We start from the raw sequence: 18,344 nt of genomic DNA, 5'->3' as shown, positions 1-18,344 counted from the left end.
TGTATTGTAACACCGGATACAGGAACCAGTGTAAACAAACTTCTGGGTATTCTGACGCGATCTGTGAAATTTTTTATCAATTGTCATGCCAGTTTGAGAACGTTATTCGTGAGTAAACAACGCTTGTATGCTTTTATTTTAGCATTTTGTTTTTATTATCGAAACGGATATTTAAAATTGTCTATGTCATTGACAGTTTAGTACTCATTTATTTTATTTGTTATGCAACATATCCAGTAATTTCAAGTTTTGAGGACTTAGGCATGGGGTTAAAAAGAAGAACATCATATATTTTTCCTGCGTCATTCTAGGATTGAATAATTTCATGGTATCGGTCATATTACTTTTTCATTCCCCATAATATAATTCACCACACTGCATTGCTAAGATCAATCCATGTGATTTCATGCAGTAAATTAGTCAATATAAATTGCAGCAAAAGAGTCTATTGATGATTTTGGCTTTGGCAGACTCTCGGCAAATTTATTCTGAACGCGAATTATTTAGGCTAGCAGTAAATCAGCATTACACATGGTTTGTAAGATAACTGTTATTCAGACCACCATTTGTACAAAATGTCAGCAGACTCTCTAACACGAAAAAAACTCGTAGTTGAAGGATTTCGTGTAACTTAGAAACAATATAATGATACAAAGAGTGTTTGCTTTTGATGAGAATATATTGGGTTAAAGTGAAAGACAATATTTAGTTATAATTTACCTGTTTTTGTTGCATTTTCGCTCTTCAAAAAGGATGGTGACGTTGTCAAACCATATAACTGGAAAAAAACTGTATCATGTATGAATGCTCTATCGAGCGATTTCACGCAATCTCTATAACCACTACTTAAAACCAACTGCAGTCTCAAAACAAACCGCAGTCTCAAAATGAACCCACCACTGAAAACAAACCCAAGACTCAAAATGAACCCACAACTCAACAAACTCCAGCCATACTGATTTTTTCTTATTTTTCAAGAACAATTTTGTAGTACATTTAAACTGCTAGACTAAATAATCATATGTTTAACACCAGATTATCCCATAACATCTGAACTCTAGACAATATAAATTGCTGCCTGCTGTTGGGGCTTGTCCACTACCGTAATTACTCTATGTTTTCGGACACTCTAAGTTTTCGGACACCCCCTTTTTTTAAGCAAAAAATAATTATTTTTCATGACTCTTAATTTTCGGACACACAAGTTTTCGTCCATAATTAATGTCTCTAAGTTTTCGGACAGTATATTTTTCAGCGCTATTTTACCAAATTTCGGTCCTGTGTTCTATATTTAATGACCAGGCCTTGAAGAATTTTTCCAGAGCCACTCGCCCCGCAGGGCGAGTAGGCCTGACAATCAACTCGCCCTCTACTTTAATCTACTCGCCCTGCACAAAGACCTATAGATAACATGTTATCTATAGGTCTTTGCCCTGCATTAAAAAACATCTATATTTGTCGTTATGATCAACCAGAACCGTTTTGTAAACTTAAACTATCTTGTGACTTTGTCTCATTGTAATAAACAAACATCTATAAATCAATCCTATAGTTGCATCTATTTTGCACAAAAATGCAATAAATACCAACTTTTACTGAAAGACACGCTTGATTGACAAATTGTTACAATATGGTAAATTATGGCTTAGGCTTCTGATCACAAATTATTCTGTTTATAAATAATTATTTTTTCTGTTTATTTTTTGTATTGATATTTACATTAAAATGACATTTTATTCCTCACGGAATGACCAATTTATTGAACTGTTTTTTTTTTCATTTTTAATCGATTAGCTAAGAGCACTGACACTTACGAAAAGAGCGCAGCGGATTTCGAAAATTATTTTTACTGTGCCCGTGACGTCATTTTTCATTGTCAAAACGAAAGTGCAGTGTACTTAACCTTTTTTTTGTTCGTTCGAAAAATTGTTCACAGTTTGTATCAATGTGGCGGGAGTTCTGGAACTGAATTTATATTTCTCAACTTGAAAAACATCACTCGCCCGGTCAGTCGAGTATTTAACAAACTTTACTTGCCCGACTGTCAACTTCACTCGCATATGCGAGCGGTCGAGTGGATTCTTCAAGGCCTGATGACACTTTGATCATGGGGTTTTACAACCAGATTAACATCATAAACCATGGCAGGTGCAACGGACCATTACATTTGCGTATTGCGTAAATAACCTTGTAAACCGGTATAAGACAATGGTTTGGCCTGATAGCATAAGCGTTATGACAATTACCAGGGGTAGTGCTAATTAACAGTTCAATTATCTACCGCAATGGTACTACCCCTTCTCAGTAAAATAACTATGACAAAAACTAAACGCTTCAAAGTGTGATGAACCCTTTTGCAAGTTTTACAAACAATGGAAGGTGTAACAACAACTATCGGAAATGAACAAACACAGAATTCTTTATTTGCTTTTTTATTGCATTAATTACAGGTTCATACTAGCGAGTATCGGTACATCTTTGAACTCGTTGGTCAAAGTACAACCTTGTAGTAATTTTCTGTCAAATAAATTAAGCATTTAACATTATTTAAAATGCAGTGCAAACATATATAACTGTAATTTATACTATACGGCATGGTATTTTACAAGCGCGTGCTTTTACCGGTAGTCGATGATACAATTGGCGCTATTTTCGGACACTTCAATTTTCGACTCTAAGTTTTCAGACACCTGTATTTTGTAAATATTTTTCTTATCTAAGTTTTCGGACAGGAAAAGAATTAATTATTTTTAAGTGTCCGAAAACATAGAGTAATTACGGTATACCATTTTAACAGCGAGAGTTCCAACTCAAGTATCAGTTGCATCATTCATAAACTCCATTCATCAAATCTCAAATATATTTTAAAGAACTTAGTATACAAACCATATTTTGCACAGAACAAATCCAATTTTACCTCTTTATGAAGTCCTCATGAATGATAACATTACAAATCATAAAAATAAATTATATTCTCACATTATAAGAGTCTATGATTTCAACGTTATTGTCACTCATTATAACGCGGTTCGCAGGGTCAAAAGATCACGATGTATATGTATGTATTAGCATAAATGTAGTCTGGCAATTTCAAAACACCCTATTAACATATCATATTGCATTATGTGTTAAATCCATGTGTTATAGATAAAAGATGTGATATTGTACATGGGGTCTAATTTGTGCATGCTTTCTTGAAGAACAAAAAACTTGGCAATGGTTTTTCGGATTCCACATTTAATTAAATGCATATGAAAATACATGGAATAGTGTTTTGTGTTATACCAATGTATAACATATGGATATAACAATAATTCAATAAGGTAGTTAAAAAGCGTTTGTTGAGATTGCCAAACTATGCTAATGCATACATATGCATGCATGAATGACCTGTTATTCCCTTCATGACTCGATCATTTAGTTTATTGTAGCCATAACAATTTCTGACATCACGAGTCGCCTCCCTTGTTGGTTCATGCTACCAAAATGTTCTATTTTTAGAAACGGGAATTCCAAATCGTGACGAATGTGAATGGTTACAAAATGACATAACTATGAAAATAAATACGTAGAATTACATTATTTCACGCATACCATTATGCAACCATCCGTTTTCTTTTCCGACTTGATACATTTACGGCATTCCATTTAATATTTTACAGACACAACACTTGTCCAGAATTTGCGCGAATCCATTAAATTCGATGCCACATTTAAACCGTTAGCTCTACTCGTAACGTTAATTTCTGGCTCAAAGTAAATCATTTTAATTTCAATTAACACATCTCTATTACTTTCAAGCTCTACTTCATTAAATCCATAGAAAGGCAGGTCAGTATCCATGTCATAAATCAGAAAACATTCATCGTACTCCGCTATTTTTTTTACACATTTACAAAGAATGAAATTGCTTAATGCCCCACTTCCTGTTGAGAATATGTTAATTTCTATTTATAATTAACCAATGAAATTCTTCATTATCCTTAAACCAGGGCCAAATGAATTTGACCTCTCCCAGAACAGTAAACAAAGGAAATAGAAAGTAGGTGTGAGATCACTATCAACCAGAACAGAATTGTTTTACGAACGAAATTTGTTTTAGTTTCTTAGAAGGTTTTTTCACGTAAAACCGTCTTAAAAAAATTACTAAAAACAGTGTCAGCAATATTCTTGGAAGAAGACGTTAGAAAAACGTTTCTAAATAAAAAAATGTTAGAATTACCATATACTATATTAAATAGATATTTTGTCTGATTTTTGATCAGGTAAGGCTTCATAACGGTCAACCTTTCCATGACGGTTTTCGAAATGTAGCTCTAACATAAGCATAGTTGCGTAACCGCAACTATGCTAAAAATGAAGTGTGAGTTTCGTTTCGGTCCATTGACTTTTGGTGAAGTTGCGGATTTAGACATTTGATTTATTATAACCGTTTTCTGGAGGGGTTTTGCGCAACTCTTTCATATATATAGCTATGTTTTGGTGTGTGAGTCTATGTACATGACTAAATGATGTCATGAAGTGTGAGTTTTAGTTGCAGTCATTTGATTTTAGTTGTGGCACATAGACTAAGAAATGTTATTGAAGTATGCCACTGTAGTACACATAATTTTATTTCTTTTGTGTATCTTAATTTTTCCAGCAGTTATAATTAACCAAGTAATAATAGACACGACAGATAAATAACGTAAATTTTACTATTTTACTTTACCAATTGCAATTTCATGTGAGTACAATTCTAAATATGATAAACCACACCGTCCGCATCACCATATCTGTATTCTATTTCTTCTTTAAAGAACTTAGAAATTAAATTATAATCGACGAAAAATTATGTATCAGAAAACGACAGTCCGAAAAATTGTACGCGTTACACACATAAAACAACTTGTGCAGATTGTTTGACAGCAAAAAAATGAAAATCGGAAACCTAGCAAGTACGTAATTAATATACAATTTAATTGACATATTGCTTTACAATAGCATAGTTTGTGGGTGAAAAACAACTAAATTATCACCTTTTAATTTCAAACGATAATCGGCAGAAAGTTGTAACATCATCGACATAGATCTAATTATTTAATCATCATCCTTTTGTCAATTCAGATCGATAGTCTGTAGAAATGTAAAGTGATCAACTTAGAAATATTTTTTTTATTGTTAGGCTTCTTTTTATTTGTTTATCTTTAAATATGACGTTTGCCATCGGCCGCTATACATGTAGTGTTGGCCGACGACAATATCAACTGTGTATTTCCATGAATGACCCAATATTATGTGTGAGCGAACTCAATGTTGATTGGGCAGCTACCATGTGACTTGAATGCTGACTTGACCAATATCGATCGCCGATTAGATAAGTTCGGAGGTTGGGTGAATTGGGGGGGGGGGGGTCAGACCTTGACATCGAGAAAACCGGATGTAAACAAACACTGAAAAGAGGGAGACTGGAAGTCGCTTTTAACCTACAATTTCTTAAATTTTAGGCGACGTTTGGCGTAAGAAAGTGACTTAGTCGCTCACGTCGCCCCCTAGCGCGAGCCCTGCCGTGTAAACACTGTAGAAGTCACATTTCATGCCCAATCTTCATGTAACTTTGTCAAAATGTTTGTCTTAATGATATCTTAGTTGAGTTCAAAAGTGGTTCCAATCCGTTAAAAAAAATGGCCGCCAGTGGGCGGGGCAGTTTTCCTTATTTGGCTATAGAGAAACCTTGTAAACACTCTAGAAGTCACAATTTTTGCCCAATCATCATGAAAGTTGGTCAAAACATTGGTTCAATTGATGTCTCGGACGAGTTCGAAAAGGGTCGAGATCAGTGAAAAAACATGGCTGCCAGTTGGCGGGGCATTTTTCTCTATATGTATATAGTGGCAGTTTTCCCTATTTGGCTATAGAGAAACCTTGTAAACACTCTAGAAGTCACAATTTTTGCCCAATCATCATGAAAGTTGGTCAAAACATTGGATTTATTGATATCTCAGACGAGTTTGAAAATGGTCGGGATCGGTGAAAAAACATGGCTGCCAGTGGGCGGGGCATTTTTCTCTATATGTATAAAGTGAAAACATCTGAACACAGTAGACGTCACATTTTTGGCCCAATTTTCATGAAATTTGCTCAGAACATTTGTTTCCTAAATACGAGAGTTGAGTTCAAAAATGGTTCCAGTCAGTTGAATAACATGGCTGCTGGGAGGGGGGAAGTTTTCTCATTATGCCCCCCCCCCCCCCCTTTCGAAGAAGAGGGGGTATATTGTTGTGCTCATGTTGGTCTGTCCGTCCACCAGATGGTTTCTGGATGATAACTTTAGAGCGCTTATGCCAAGGATCATGAAACTTCATAGGTTCATTGATCATGACTCGCAGATGACCCCTATTGATTTTCAGGTCACTAGGTCAAAGGTCAAGGTCATGATGACCTGAAATAGTAAAATGGTTTCTGGATGATAACTCAAGAACTCTTATGCCTAGGATCATGAAACTTCATAGATACATTGATCATGACTCGCAGATGACCCCTATTGATTTTCAGGTCACTAGGTCAAAGGTCAAGGTCATGTGACCCAATGCAGTAAAATGGTTTCCGGATGATTACTCAAGAACGCTTATGCCTAGGATCATGAAACTTTATAGATGACCCATATTGATTATCAGGTCACTAGGTCAAAGGTCAAGGTCACAGTGCCAAAAAACGTATTCACACAATGGCTGTCAAGGTCACGGTGATTCAACTTAGAAAAATGGTTTCCGGATGATAACTCAAGAATGCATACGCCTAGGATCATGAAACTTCATAGGTTCATTGATCATGACTCGCAGATGAAATAATGATGAAACTTGACCAGGATGTTTGTCTGGACAATATCTAGGTCAAGTTTGAATTTGGTAAAGATTGAATGAACCGACTCCTCTCAGGTGAGCGAACAAGAGCCATCTTGGCCCTCTTGTTTTCATTTCTAATTAATAATAAAGGCTTATATGTTACATGTACGTAACTTGAAAAATCTTTAAAACTGCATGGGTGTTGGCTTTAATATTTGGTGTTAACTTTATATGGTTGTCATTAAGAAGTTTTCTTAAAATTTGTGCTTAAAAGTTTTTCTTCTATGTGCATAGTAAGGGCTTTAAAAAATATATTTTCTTAAACTGCAAGGCAAAGAGGTATTTGGTTGTATCATTATAAGAAGGTCCTCTAACAAGATTGTTCAGATTTTAATTTATGCCCCTGGGGTCAAAACTGGCTACATCTAGGGTAACAAGTTCATAACAACTTGCATGGTAAATAACTTACAAAAACTTGTTTTCTTCACAGGTCTTAATAAAAGTTTGTTCAAATCGAGGGTCAAAACTTAACATGCCTAAGGACTCACATTTGAAGAACCGACGTATAGAAAAATAAGGGTTAAAATTTTCTATGCAACAATATGAGCTTTGACATTTTGGTATGTAAGGTCAAATAGTGGTTCTCTACTACATGTACTTTTGCTCAAATTAATATGGGGTCAAACCTGGCTGCATTCCTTAAGGTGTCAAATTGTGTATCGAGTCTCAACATGCAAAGTATTTTACTTTTTATGGACAGCATGAGTGTAATATTTGTATACTTCAATACCTATACTTGAAATGCTTGTAAGATCAGATTCAAATAACGACTTGTGGGTCCAAACTGGCCTTATGGAGTTATTTAGTCTATATACATTCTATCAAATGTCCTTGTTACTGCATTTCAAGGTTAAGCAAATAATACCATGGTTTAAATAATAAAATGCAAGCACTGTAGGTAGAGCTGTAATATAATAGCCTTTGTATTGGCCGTTACCAGATATGTATGCTCATAATCTAATACATTTTTTTTGGATATAACCTATTGTGAAAGGGGTGAGTAATTCATGTTTAAGTATATGTTCTATAATGCTCATCAGTTTGTTTTTTGGGCATGCGGCTGCAGGGTTCCTTTGGATTGGGAAATGTCACATACTTTTGCCTAAAATTGGAAAATTAATGTTGTTCATTTGATGCTTACAAATACTTAAAAATAGATAATTAAAGTGATTTCAATATTATATTTTCTAAGGTTCAACTGAGAGATAGAATTAGAGATAATTTGACATGTTAAGACTTATTAAAAAATAGAAAAATTTAGAAGCCTTCAATTGTGAGTTATTAGGTCCCCTTTGGGAAAACTATTTACTTTTTTGCTCACCTGTCACGAAGTGACATGGTGAGCTTATGTGACCGTGTGATGTCCGGCGTCCGTATGTGTGTGCGTGCGTGTGTGCGTCCGTCAACAATTTGTTTGTGTAGACAGTAGAGGTCACAGTTTTCATCCAATCTTTATGAAATTTGGTCAGAATGTTCATCTTGATGAAATCTGGGTTGGGATTGTATTTGGGTCATCTGGGGTCAAAAACTAGGTAACTAGGTCAAAGACTATGTCACATAATACGTCAAATAATAGAAAAACCTTGTGTAGACAATAGAGGTTGCAGTTTTCATCCAATCTTTATGAAATTTGGTTAGAACGTTTATCTTGATGAAATCTGGGTTGGGATTGTATTTGGGTCATCTGGGGTCAAAAACTAGGTCACTAGGTCAAATAATAGAAAAACCGTCAACAATTTGTTTGTGTAGACAGTTGAGGTCACAGTTTTCATCCAATCTTAATGAAATTTTGTCAGAATGTTAATCTTGATGATATCTGGATTGGGATTGTATTTGGGTCATCTGGGGTCAAAAACTAGGTCACTATGTCAAAAACTAGGTCACAAGGTGAAAAACTAGGTCACTAGGTCAAGTTATAGAAAAACCTTGTATAGACAGTAGAGGTCACAGTTTTCATCCAATCTTTATGATATTTGGTCAGAATGTTTATCTTGATGAAATCTGGGTTGGGATTGTATTTGGTTAGTCAGGTGAGCGATTCAGGGCCATCATGGCCCTCTTGTTTCAGTTGTGACTGGGTCTCTCTACCAGAGACAAATTTGAACAAAAAAACACTGCTTATTAACATTCCCTTTAGGTTACTTGTGCATGGAAGTTTATGTTACTTGTGCATGGAAGTTTTACAGTTGTTTGTACTCGTCATTCAAAGTCAAACTGAGCGGTTCAATTTGTGACAATATGATATCATCAATATTACTGTGTGATGGAACTCTGCCTACCAGTGTTGTTTGTTTCTTTTGTCCATTTTGGGGCCAAAATATGGCCTCATTCCCAATCTTTAAGGGTAAATATTTTTCCGAAATGACTCCTTCAAATTTTGTATAATTCCTCATCAAGCTCTGTGGAGTGAACATAAGCAAATATAAAAGAGCAAGATGTTTATTATTGATTGTATAGTATTTTTAAGCAAAATGAAGATAAAATGAAATTGAATGTGAGTTGATATAATAACTTGCTTAATATGTACATGCGATATGCATACATATGGGGATGATAATAAGAACAACACTGTTTATAGGCAACTCTGTTATGGTCAATGAAAAATTCAAGATTTCTTTGGGAAGGCCTTGTAACATACCGTGATGTTTGGGGCGGCGTACAAACACACTTAATACAATAAGCACCAACTTACTACTGTTGTTGCAAACATCTTAAGGTCTTAACCACGTATCTTTTCAGATACGCACTTTGACACGTTTGTAGTTCTTTGAAAAATCAAACTAATTGAAGACATTTCTTTCTATATTCAAGTTTAAAGGCATTTATTTCCAAACCTATGATACTGATAAGCAGCAAACAGAATAAAACCCAGTGCTCACGGTGCTGCCAGACATTGTCGCCAATGGCGATTATTTTAATCAACTGGCTATTATTTCTTAAAATTGTCTAGAAAAATGGCGATTATTTTATCCGCCTTCATCAAAAAATAATTGCCTCTAAAAGTTGTCCGGCGAGTGCGAAACGCCTGTAAATCGGGCCATTAAGCAGGAAAAATCGATAACGAGATTACCCGTGTACACACTCGACCCTGTGTATTGTCATAAACGCGTCAATAACTTCTGCGAAATCGTGGCCTAGAGCGTTTTTCTCAGTGTCCGACAGAAGTGATATATTTCGGGAAAAAAACGTCTTTAATCTTCCTGTGCTTTACCAATTATCGGTAACTGTTAGATCTATTAATTTTTCGCCATTTATAATTTGTCATTATTGAAAATCGCCGCGAATATTTTCGGCTGGTTTTGTTTTTCACGCCGTTGAAAATTGCTTGATGAAATAATTATTAAATCGCCATCAACAAATTATCCTCGTAATTACCGCTGTTTGTCGTCTGCTTTAACTTTTCTTGATGTGTGATAAATTGATAATGATTTCAATTTTTAGCCAGGTAACCTGGTTAAAAACAATACTGAAAAACACTTCTTTTCTCCATTTGAAGCATTTTTAGCAAAACAGCAACAACACAAATCCCCCAATTTTAGTCAAAACGCTGCGAATTTATCCGAATTCAAAGGGACCCGGCATATGCCATGGCCAGCTAATTTTAACGAAACACGTGTTTGGAATTACACTGAGGTGGTGTATTTTAAATCACGCGCTGTGACGTTATTTGATGTAAACATGATCGTCATTGCGAATGTGTTCTTGTTGGAATAAATCATTTGCATTTGATATTGGCCTCTGCCTACAATATCAGAGACGTCTCTGAATATAGCGGCCGATGGCAAACGTCGTATTAAGAGATAAAGCAGTCGAACGATATGCACCTTTTATTTAATTACAATTTTTCGGATACAATTTTTCGGATTGCCGTTTTCGGATACTGTATTTTTGTCATCGATTATGATTTATTTTCGAATTTCATAATAGAAAAAATTAGAATGACGAATACACATGTGGTGATACGGAAGGTGTGGTTTATAATATTTCGAATTGTATTCACCAGAAATTGCAATTGGAAAAGCTATAATAAAACAGTATAATTAGTAAGGGCTGTGGGTGGGGTGGGGGCTCTGCCCTTTATTTTCATGTGTATGTAACTGTAGCTGATATCTGGTTTGTTAAGTGACACACAAACCTTGATTGTATTCTTTATACGAACGTTGACGAGTGACGTCACGCGCACCTGCTAAATGACCCGAGCTTCTACTGGAGGGCAAAAAGCGCATATACAGAAGCTCTATCTCAATATCTATCTCATAGTACTGCCTTGACAAAATCAACGTTTTTGTTGATAATCATGCATAATATCAAATATAATTTTAATTATGATGTCTGAAAAGACATAAGCATGCAAGGAACTTTATTTTTGAATAATATTGTTATTATTTGTTTTTACTTCAAACGAACTCGGGAGTGGAAAACCATTTAAGAGCACATACGGTATATGGTTACCAAAAAATTTCTCTACTTGCACTTCTTTGCGACCATTTGAAGTTAAAACAAGTCTCAGAAATTGTAATTCTTTCAGAATAAAATAGATTTAATGAACAAAAACAATTGAGGATGAAGACAAACAACAAATAGATAGATTTTATCTTAGGAACATACCTGTATGCATGTAGTAACCTCTATATGTCTAAAAAAACTAACCTTGTTACACATTAAATAAATTTTATCGATTAATGTTATTGATTTATTTAATTGTTACACCAGTTTTGACACTCTGTGTTGCAGCATAGGTGTTAAATTGCACCTTTGTTCATCACAAATCGATTATCTCGTTATGATCGGAGACCGTCCAGACAAAGACAACAGGGTGTCATAAACCAAGGCACATTGGGTCCATGCCATAAACCACATGTTGCAGACGATTGTCTGTTCATTAAACACAATTCACGATACCTCCATGACATCTCTTGGCATTTTGAGAAATCAGTAAAGCCAAATTTTAAAGCAAAAAGAAAAGTGGCTTCAATAAAATATTTCAACATTACAAAATGACGAAATCTGTCAAAAATGGATTAACAGGAACTAGTGCATTATATTAGCCAGTTAATTGAATCATTATAATACAGTGTTCAATTAATATAATTTTAACATATTGTGCAGTATTACTGCTACGTAATTAAGGGATCCGGCAAATGTAAACTTCGCTAGTACGTGTAAAGATTTTACGTTACTTCAGTGTACACAATACCATCATGAAAAGAAGCTATCACAATATGGTAAAAAATACTTGCGTTAAAGAAATGAAATTTATAATGTGTTTATAATAGAATGCTAGACTTTAAATTATCACTAATTATCACTAGCACGGACTCTAGATGACAATATACGCTCCGTGTCACTAGTAAAGAGATTTCAATATACATGCGAAGACAATTCAATTTGCATAATATGCAGGTTTTTTTCCGCGTTTGTATGATAAAATTTATTAACATTGGCATTCAATGTTAACGAAACGAAAATTTATTGATTGGAAAAGTATATAACCATAACATTTAAATTTTTTATGTATTCCGTTTTTGGCTTTGTTTGATAATTGATTAAATGCACCTCTTACAAGCTGATGAAAAAAAACCAATCCATACCACTAATAATTATTATCAAATTAATAAGTGTTTTATTATTTTTGCAATATCATTTATTAAAGTCTACTATCAGAAACAATAAGGCAATTTCATTGTTTTGTTTTGTGGGATTGTCAGTATTTAGTATTCCCACCACGTTTACTCTGATGCTTATAACTACATTGTTTTTATGAAGAGGGATCGATATATATATGTGAATATACATATATTGGTACTAAATATAATATATTAGCACTATTTTTTTTTAAAGATATTCATTTTTATTTCGCATTTGTTATCAAAATATTGACGAAGCAAAAGCCCTTTATACATGCTTTACGTTACTGTAACCAGTGTTTTTGCCCTCCAGTCAATGCGCATGCGCGGAAATATCGAAATGTAAACAATAACAATCAACGTTCGTATTGTAAAGCCATGATAATATTTTATAAGAAAATGACAATATATATTATAACTTAAATTCAATAGATATACATTTAATAAAAAAAGATATATATATATATATATATATATATATTATAACTTAAATTCAATAGATATACATTTAATAAAACATAGATAAAATGAGATAGATTGTATTTTTCTTTTTGCCTTCAGTACCGATTTGCTGAAAAAGTCCGCGTCTGTTTTGGCTATTATTTTTTTAAGGAAAAAAATTATGGCTATTATTTTCTGAAGACCAGTGTGAGCACTGAACACAGTTACTCACTGGCTCCTCTGTTTTTATGCCCCCAAGGAGGGCATATAGTGATCAGACTGTCCGTCCGTCTATCCATCTGACCGTCCCTTTTTATACGCCCGTCTGTCCGTCCGTCCGTCTGTCCGTCCGTCCGTCTGTTAATGTCGTACGCTACGTCAAATATCCTTTGACAGATTTTCTTCAAATTTTAACACAATCTTAATATTGATAAACCCTGATCCCCTTTCGTTTTTGACGGAATTCTGAATTGTCGTTCCAGAGTTATGGGACTTTGTTCGTCAAAATTTCGTGATTTCATTGAATGTCCTACTGTAGCTCAAATATCCTTCGATGGATTTTTTTCAAATTTCAACACAATCTTAATATTGATAAACCCTGATCCCCTTTCGTTTTTGACGGAATTCTGAATTGTCGTTCCAGAGTTATGGGACTTTGTTCGTCAAAATTTCGTGATTTCATTGAATGTCCTACCGTAGCCGTCCGTCCGTCCGTCTGTTAATGTCGTACGCTACGTCAAATATCCTTTGACAGATTTTCTTCAAATTTTAACACAATCTTAATATTGATAAACCCTGATCCCCTTTCGTTTTTGACGGAATTCTGAATTGTCGTTCCAGAGTTATGGGACTTTGTTCGTCAAAATTTCGTGATTTCATTGAATGTCCTACTGTAGCTCAAATATCCTTCGATGGATTTTTTTTTTTTTTTTTTTAGTATCCCTGAAAAATTGAACAAGGTGAGCTTTTTTCTATTCCGATTGTACACTACCACTTACCCATCTACATTTCTCTTTTATTATTGGTCAAAATATCTATAACAGGTTTACTTCAACTCCATATCCTCTAAAGAAATGCATACATATACTCAAAAAAAGATATGGTATGAATGTCAAGGAGACGGCGCTCCATGCTCATGTACTTATAAAATAAACCATGTATTCAAATACAAATAAACTGAAGTAAAAAAATGATTCAAAGGGTTATTTATTACCTTACTACTTCATTGGCGAACGACGGGCGTATCATGCGCTCATGGCGCAGCTCCTCAGTTGCATTTAGGTTTCGAAAAATGCTCATAACTTCTATCTCACTTCAGATAGCAATTTCATATTTGGCATGCTTGTGTATATGGATAAGGCCTTTCCATACGCACACAAATTTTGACCCCTGTGACCTTGACCTTGAACATAGGGTCCGTGTTTAGGTTTCGCAATCTGCGTTTAGGTTTCGAAAAAAGCTCATAAGTTCTATCAAGCGTTTAAAGGGGGCATAAGTCATCCTATGTTGACAGCTCTTGTTTATTCTGGTTGCATATTGCCATTGTCACTTCTGGTCTGAGTGGAAAAGGGTTCATCAGTTCATCTATAAACTGTTACTAATCTGACAAATAGTTAAAAACATTTGCAGATTTTTTTTTAGGGACGAATCAATATTGTGGCAAATTGTTATAATACCCCTTCACGTTTTTGCTTAAAAACATTAACTAAATTGAAAACTTCGAACTGCAATTTGAAGAGCCTATCTGTTTGTGTTAATATTATTTGCCTTTCTATTTTTTAGTTAAAATGCATACAAAAAATGGCATGTGTGCTCATACATGCAACCAATGGCTTGTTTTATGCTGATGACCATCTTTTACCCACAGGACACGAATTTCAACATGCTCCTTATTGTGGAGATCTGGGTATTAGGAGCAGTGAGGTTGATAATATGTAGGGTATATTGTTTTGCACATGTCTGTCGGTCCGTCCGTCGGTCGATCTGTCCACCAGATGGTTTCCGGATGATAACTCAAGAACGCTTAGGCCTAGGATCATGAAACTTCATAGGTACATTGATCATGACTGGCAGATGACCCCTATTGATTTTCAGGTCACTAGGTCAAAGGTCAAGGTCACAGTGACTCAAAATAGTAAAATGGTTTCGGGATGATAACTCAAGAACGTTTAGGCCTTGGATCATGAAACTTCATAGGTACATTGATCATGACTGGCAGATGACCCCTATTGATTTTCAGGTCACTAGGTCAAAGGTCAAGGTCACAGTGACTCAAAACAGTAAAATGGTTTCCCGATGATAACTCAAGAATGCTTACACCTAGGATTATGAAACTTCATAGGAACATTGATCATGACTGGCAGATGACCCCTATTGATTTTCAGGTCACTAGGTCAAAGGTCAAGGTCACAGTGACTCAAAACAGTAAAATGGTTTCTGGATGATAACTCAAGAATGCTTACACCTAGGATTATGAAACTTCATAGGAACATTGATCATGACTGGCAGATGACCCCTATTGATTTTCAGGTCACTAGGGCAAAGGTCAAGGTCACAGTGACTCAAAATAGTAAAATGGTTTCCGAATGATAACTCAAGAATGCTTAGGCCTAGGATCATGAAACTTCATAGGTACATTAATCATGAATGGCAGATGACCCCTATTAATTTTCAGGTCACTAGGTCAAAGGTCAAGGTCACAGTGACTCGAAACAGTAAAATGGTTTCCTGATGATAACTCAAGAATGATTAGGCCTAGGATCATGAAACTTAATAGGTACATTGATCATGACTGGCAGATGACCACTTTTGACTTTCAGATCACTAGGTCAAAGGTCAAGGTCACAGTTACAAAAAACGTTTTCACACAATGGCTGCCACTACAACTGACAGCCCATATGGGGGTTTTATAAACAGCCCTTGTTTTATATCATCTTAACCCCCTCCCACTGAGAAGCAAAGTGAAAATGGCAATATGCAACCAGTATAAAACCAGAACAACCTGTGATTAACTATCAGGCTGTTCAGGTTTTATGCTTTTCACTGCTTACCAGTAACTAATTGTTGAAAATGAAGCCTTTAAGACTTGAATATAGTGACAAAGGTCTTAAATAAAACTTTCTTAGCGAAAGCATGTACTAATAAGTCAAATACTGTATCTAAGTGGTAAAGGCTTAACTTACCTTTATGATAATCATGTTTTATTAAGACTTTGCTAAAGTAGATGCTTAAAGGCTAAAGATATAACAATCAGCAGACATAAAGAATGAGCATTACTCGTCTTATATTCTTGTACATATACCTGCATCTACAAATAAAATACTGGATGTCAGAAAACTTGCAAATATGTATGAACATCTGGGTTTTTTTATGCCCCGGTAGGGTGGCATATAGCAGTTGAACTGTCCGTCAGTCAGTATGTCAGTCTGTCCGTCCATCCGAAAAAAAACGTTAACATTGGCCATAACTTTTTAAATATTGAAGATAGCACCTTGATATTTGGCATGCATGTGTATCACATGGAGCTGCACATTTTGAGTGGTAAAATTTCAAGGTGAACATCATCCTTCAAGGTCTAAGGTCGAAAAAACAAAGTCAAGGGAAGTAATAAGCTTTAAATAAACATAGTCATCTGACCTGCCCACATATATATTTTTGTTAAATAAATCAAAGCGGCGCAGTAGGCAGCATTGTGTTTCTGACAAACACATTGTGGTCAAGGTCATCCTTTACGGTCTACGGTAAAAAATACAGATTTAAGGGAAGTAATAAGCTTTAAAAAGGGAGAAAATTATTCAATATTGAACATAGCCACTTAATATATTTGGCATGCATGTGTATCTCATTGAGCTGCACATTTTGAGTGGTGAATCTACATGATTGAGTTTTCAAAGTTTTTTTTTATTAAATGATATTATTATAATTTCTTTGATGTTCATAACATACCTGTGGACTTATGTCCACAGATACATGATCAACCCTGGCTATGATCTCTTTTAAACCACAGGCCTTGGTTATCAGTGATGTCTGACATGGTCATAATTGACTGTGAGACCCCACCCCCCCACCCCCACCCTGGTTGGATTGGACAAAACTCAAGGGAAGTAATAACCTTTAAATGGAGATGATTTCTATACCTGCCAAATGATAAATAGAAATTTTATTTCAATGCGGCGCAGTAGGGGCATTGTGTTTCTGACACATCTCTTGCTTCATTCAAATTGGGGTTTGGTCGGGAGAGCCATTCTCAATGGTACAAAAGTATAGATTTTTCCCAATTGGTTCTCGATAAAAATAATAATTACATGAACACTTAACATTAAGTACAGCTCATAACCAGTTATACAAGTTAAACCATTGTAAATTAGATCACAATCAATATTATTATGAATGGATTTCAAAATCATGTACTGGTTACTGTATTGACTCATTCTGCCAATTCAGCCATGTGACAAAAATGTAAACTATTGAGAAAAAAAAAGTTGCATAACAGTTAATGAGAACATTCAACTCACATATACATTAACAGTTTTGGTACAAAATGAATCCTAGTAGGACGTATATAAAGCTATGGTAATTGCAATGAAGGAAGGACTTATTTAGAGGACATAATGACCTTTGTGGGTAGATATATTTTATTATGTATAAATAAGACTTACATTAGTTAAGTTCTGTAGGTAAATAAGTTCAAAACAGTCAGGAAAATGTCAACTTTTTGGATTAAGGTGACTGTAATCTCAGTCTTATACAATTGTTTGTATTAAATTTCTAAATATTTTTTCTGAAACATGCATACATTTCAGGAAACACATTAAGAGATTATATGAGTCTCATTCTTGTAAAACAGGGCTTAAAGGGGCCTTTTCACAGATTTTGGCATTTTATAACTTATTCATTAAATGCTTTATATTGATAAATGTAAACATTGGATTGTAAAAGCTCCAGTAAAAAATCAAGAATAAAATTAAAAAAAGGAAAAAAACATTGCCCGGAGCAGGTTTCGAACCAGTGACCCCTGGAGTCCTGCCAGAGTCCTGAAGTAAAAACGCTTTAGCCTACTGAGCTATTCCGCCGAGTACACATTTAACGTATTTTATACCTTATATAAGAAATCTTCGTAGTTTCACAAAATTTAACGACAAAAACAGAACTCTCCAAATTATTCAATCGTTTCGCGTTGCAACGCTTTATAATTTTTAGGTTTTAAAATCGTCAAAAGATGCATATAATGGCTATATTAGAGCATGGTAAATGTTCAGTATTACTGTTTCCTCACAAATATCATAACCAAAACGAAAATTTGCGAATCTGAAACAACTTTTTTCAATTTTGTCAATTTACCAAAGCGTGAAAAGATCCCTTTAAATGCATGTAAGTGAATTGTGTCCCAGAT

At 34.8% G+C, this 18,344-nt stretch overlaps 1 protein-coding gene across 4 annotated transcripts in view; it reads left to right on the top strand.

The window, feature by feature from the left end:
• The first annotated feature begins 5 nt into the window (after nt 1-5).
• The window catches only part of LOC127880794 (phospholipid-transporting ATPase ABCA1-like), a 128,500-nt gene continuing 110,161 nt past the window's right edge, over nt 6-18,344 (top strand). For 2 of the 4 annotated variants that reach the window (XM_052428213.1, XM_052428210.1), the window contains exon 1: nt 17,476-17,575. The gene's annotated coding sequence lies outside the window, so the exon portion shown is untranslated. Of the gene's footprint in view, nt 109-17,474; nt 17,576-18,344 lie in introns of those variants that run through there. The other 2 variants (XM_052428211.1, XM_052428212.1) reach the window with 2 other exon arrangements.

This window comes from Dreissena polymorpha, chromosome 5, assembly GCF_020536995.1.
Source record: "Dreissena polymorpha isolate Duluth1 chromosome 5, UMN_Dpol_1.0, whole genome shotgun sequence".
NCBI classification, from domain to species: Eukaryota; Metazoa; Mollusca; class Bivalvia; order Myida; family Dreissenidae; genus Dreissena; species Dreissena polymorpha.
The sequence above is the reverse complement of the archived record's forward strand: the minus strand, read 5'-3'. Positions and strand labels throughout refer to the sequence as shown.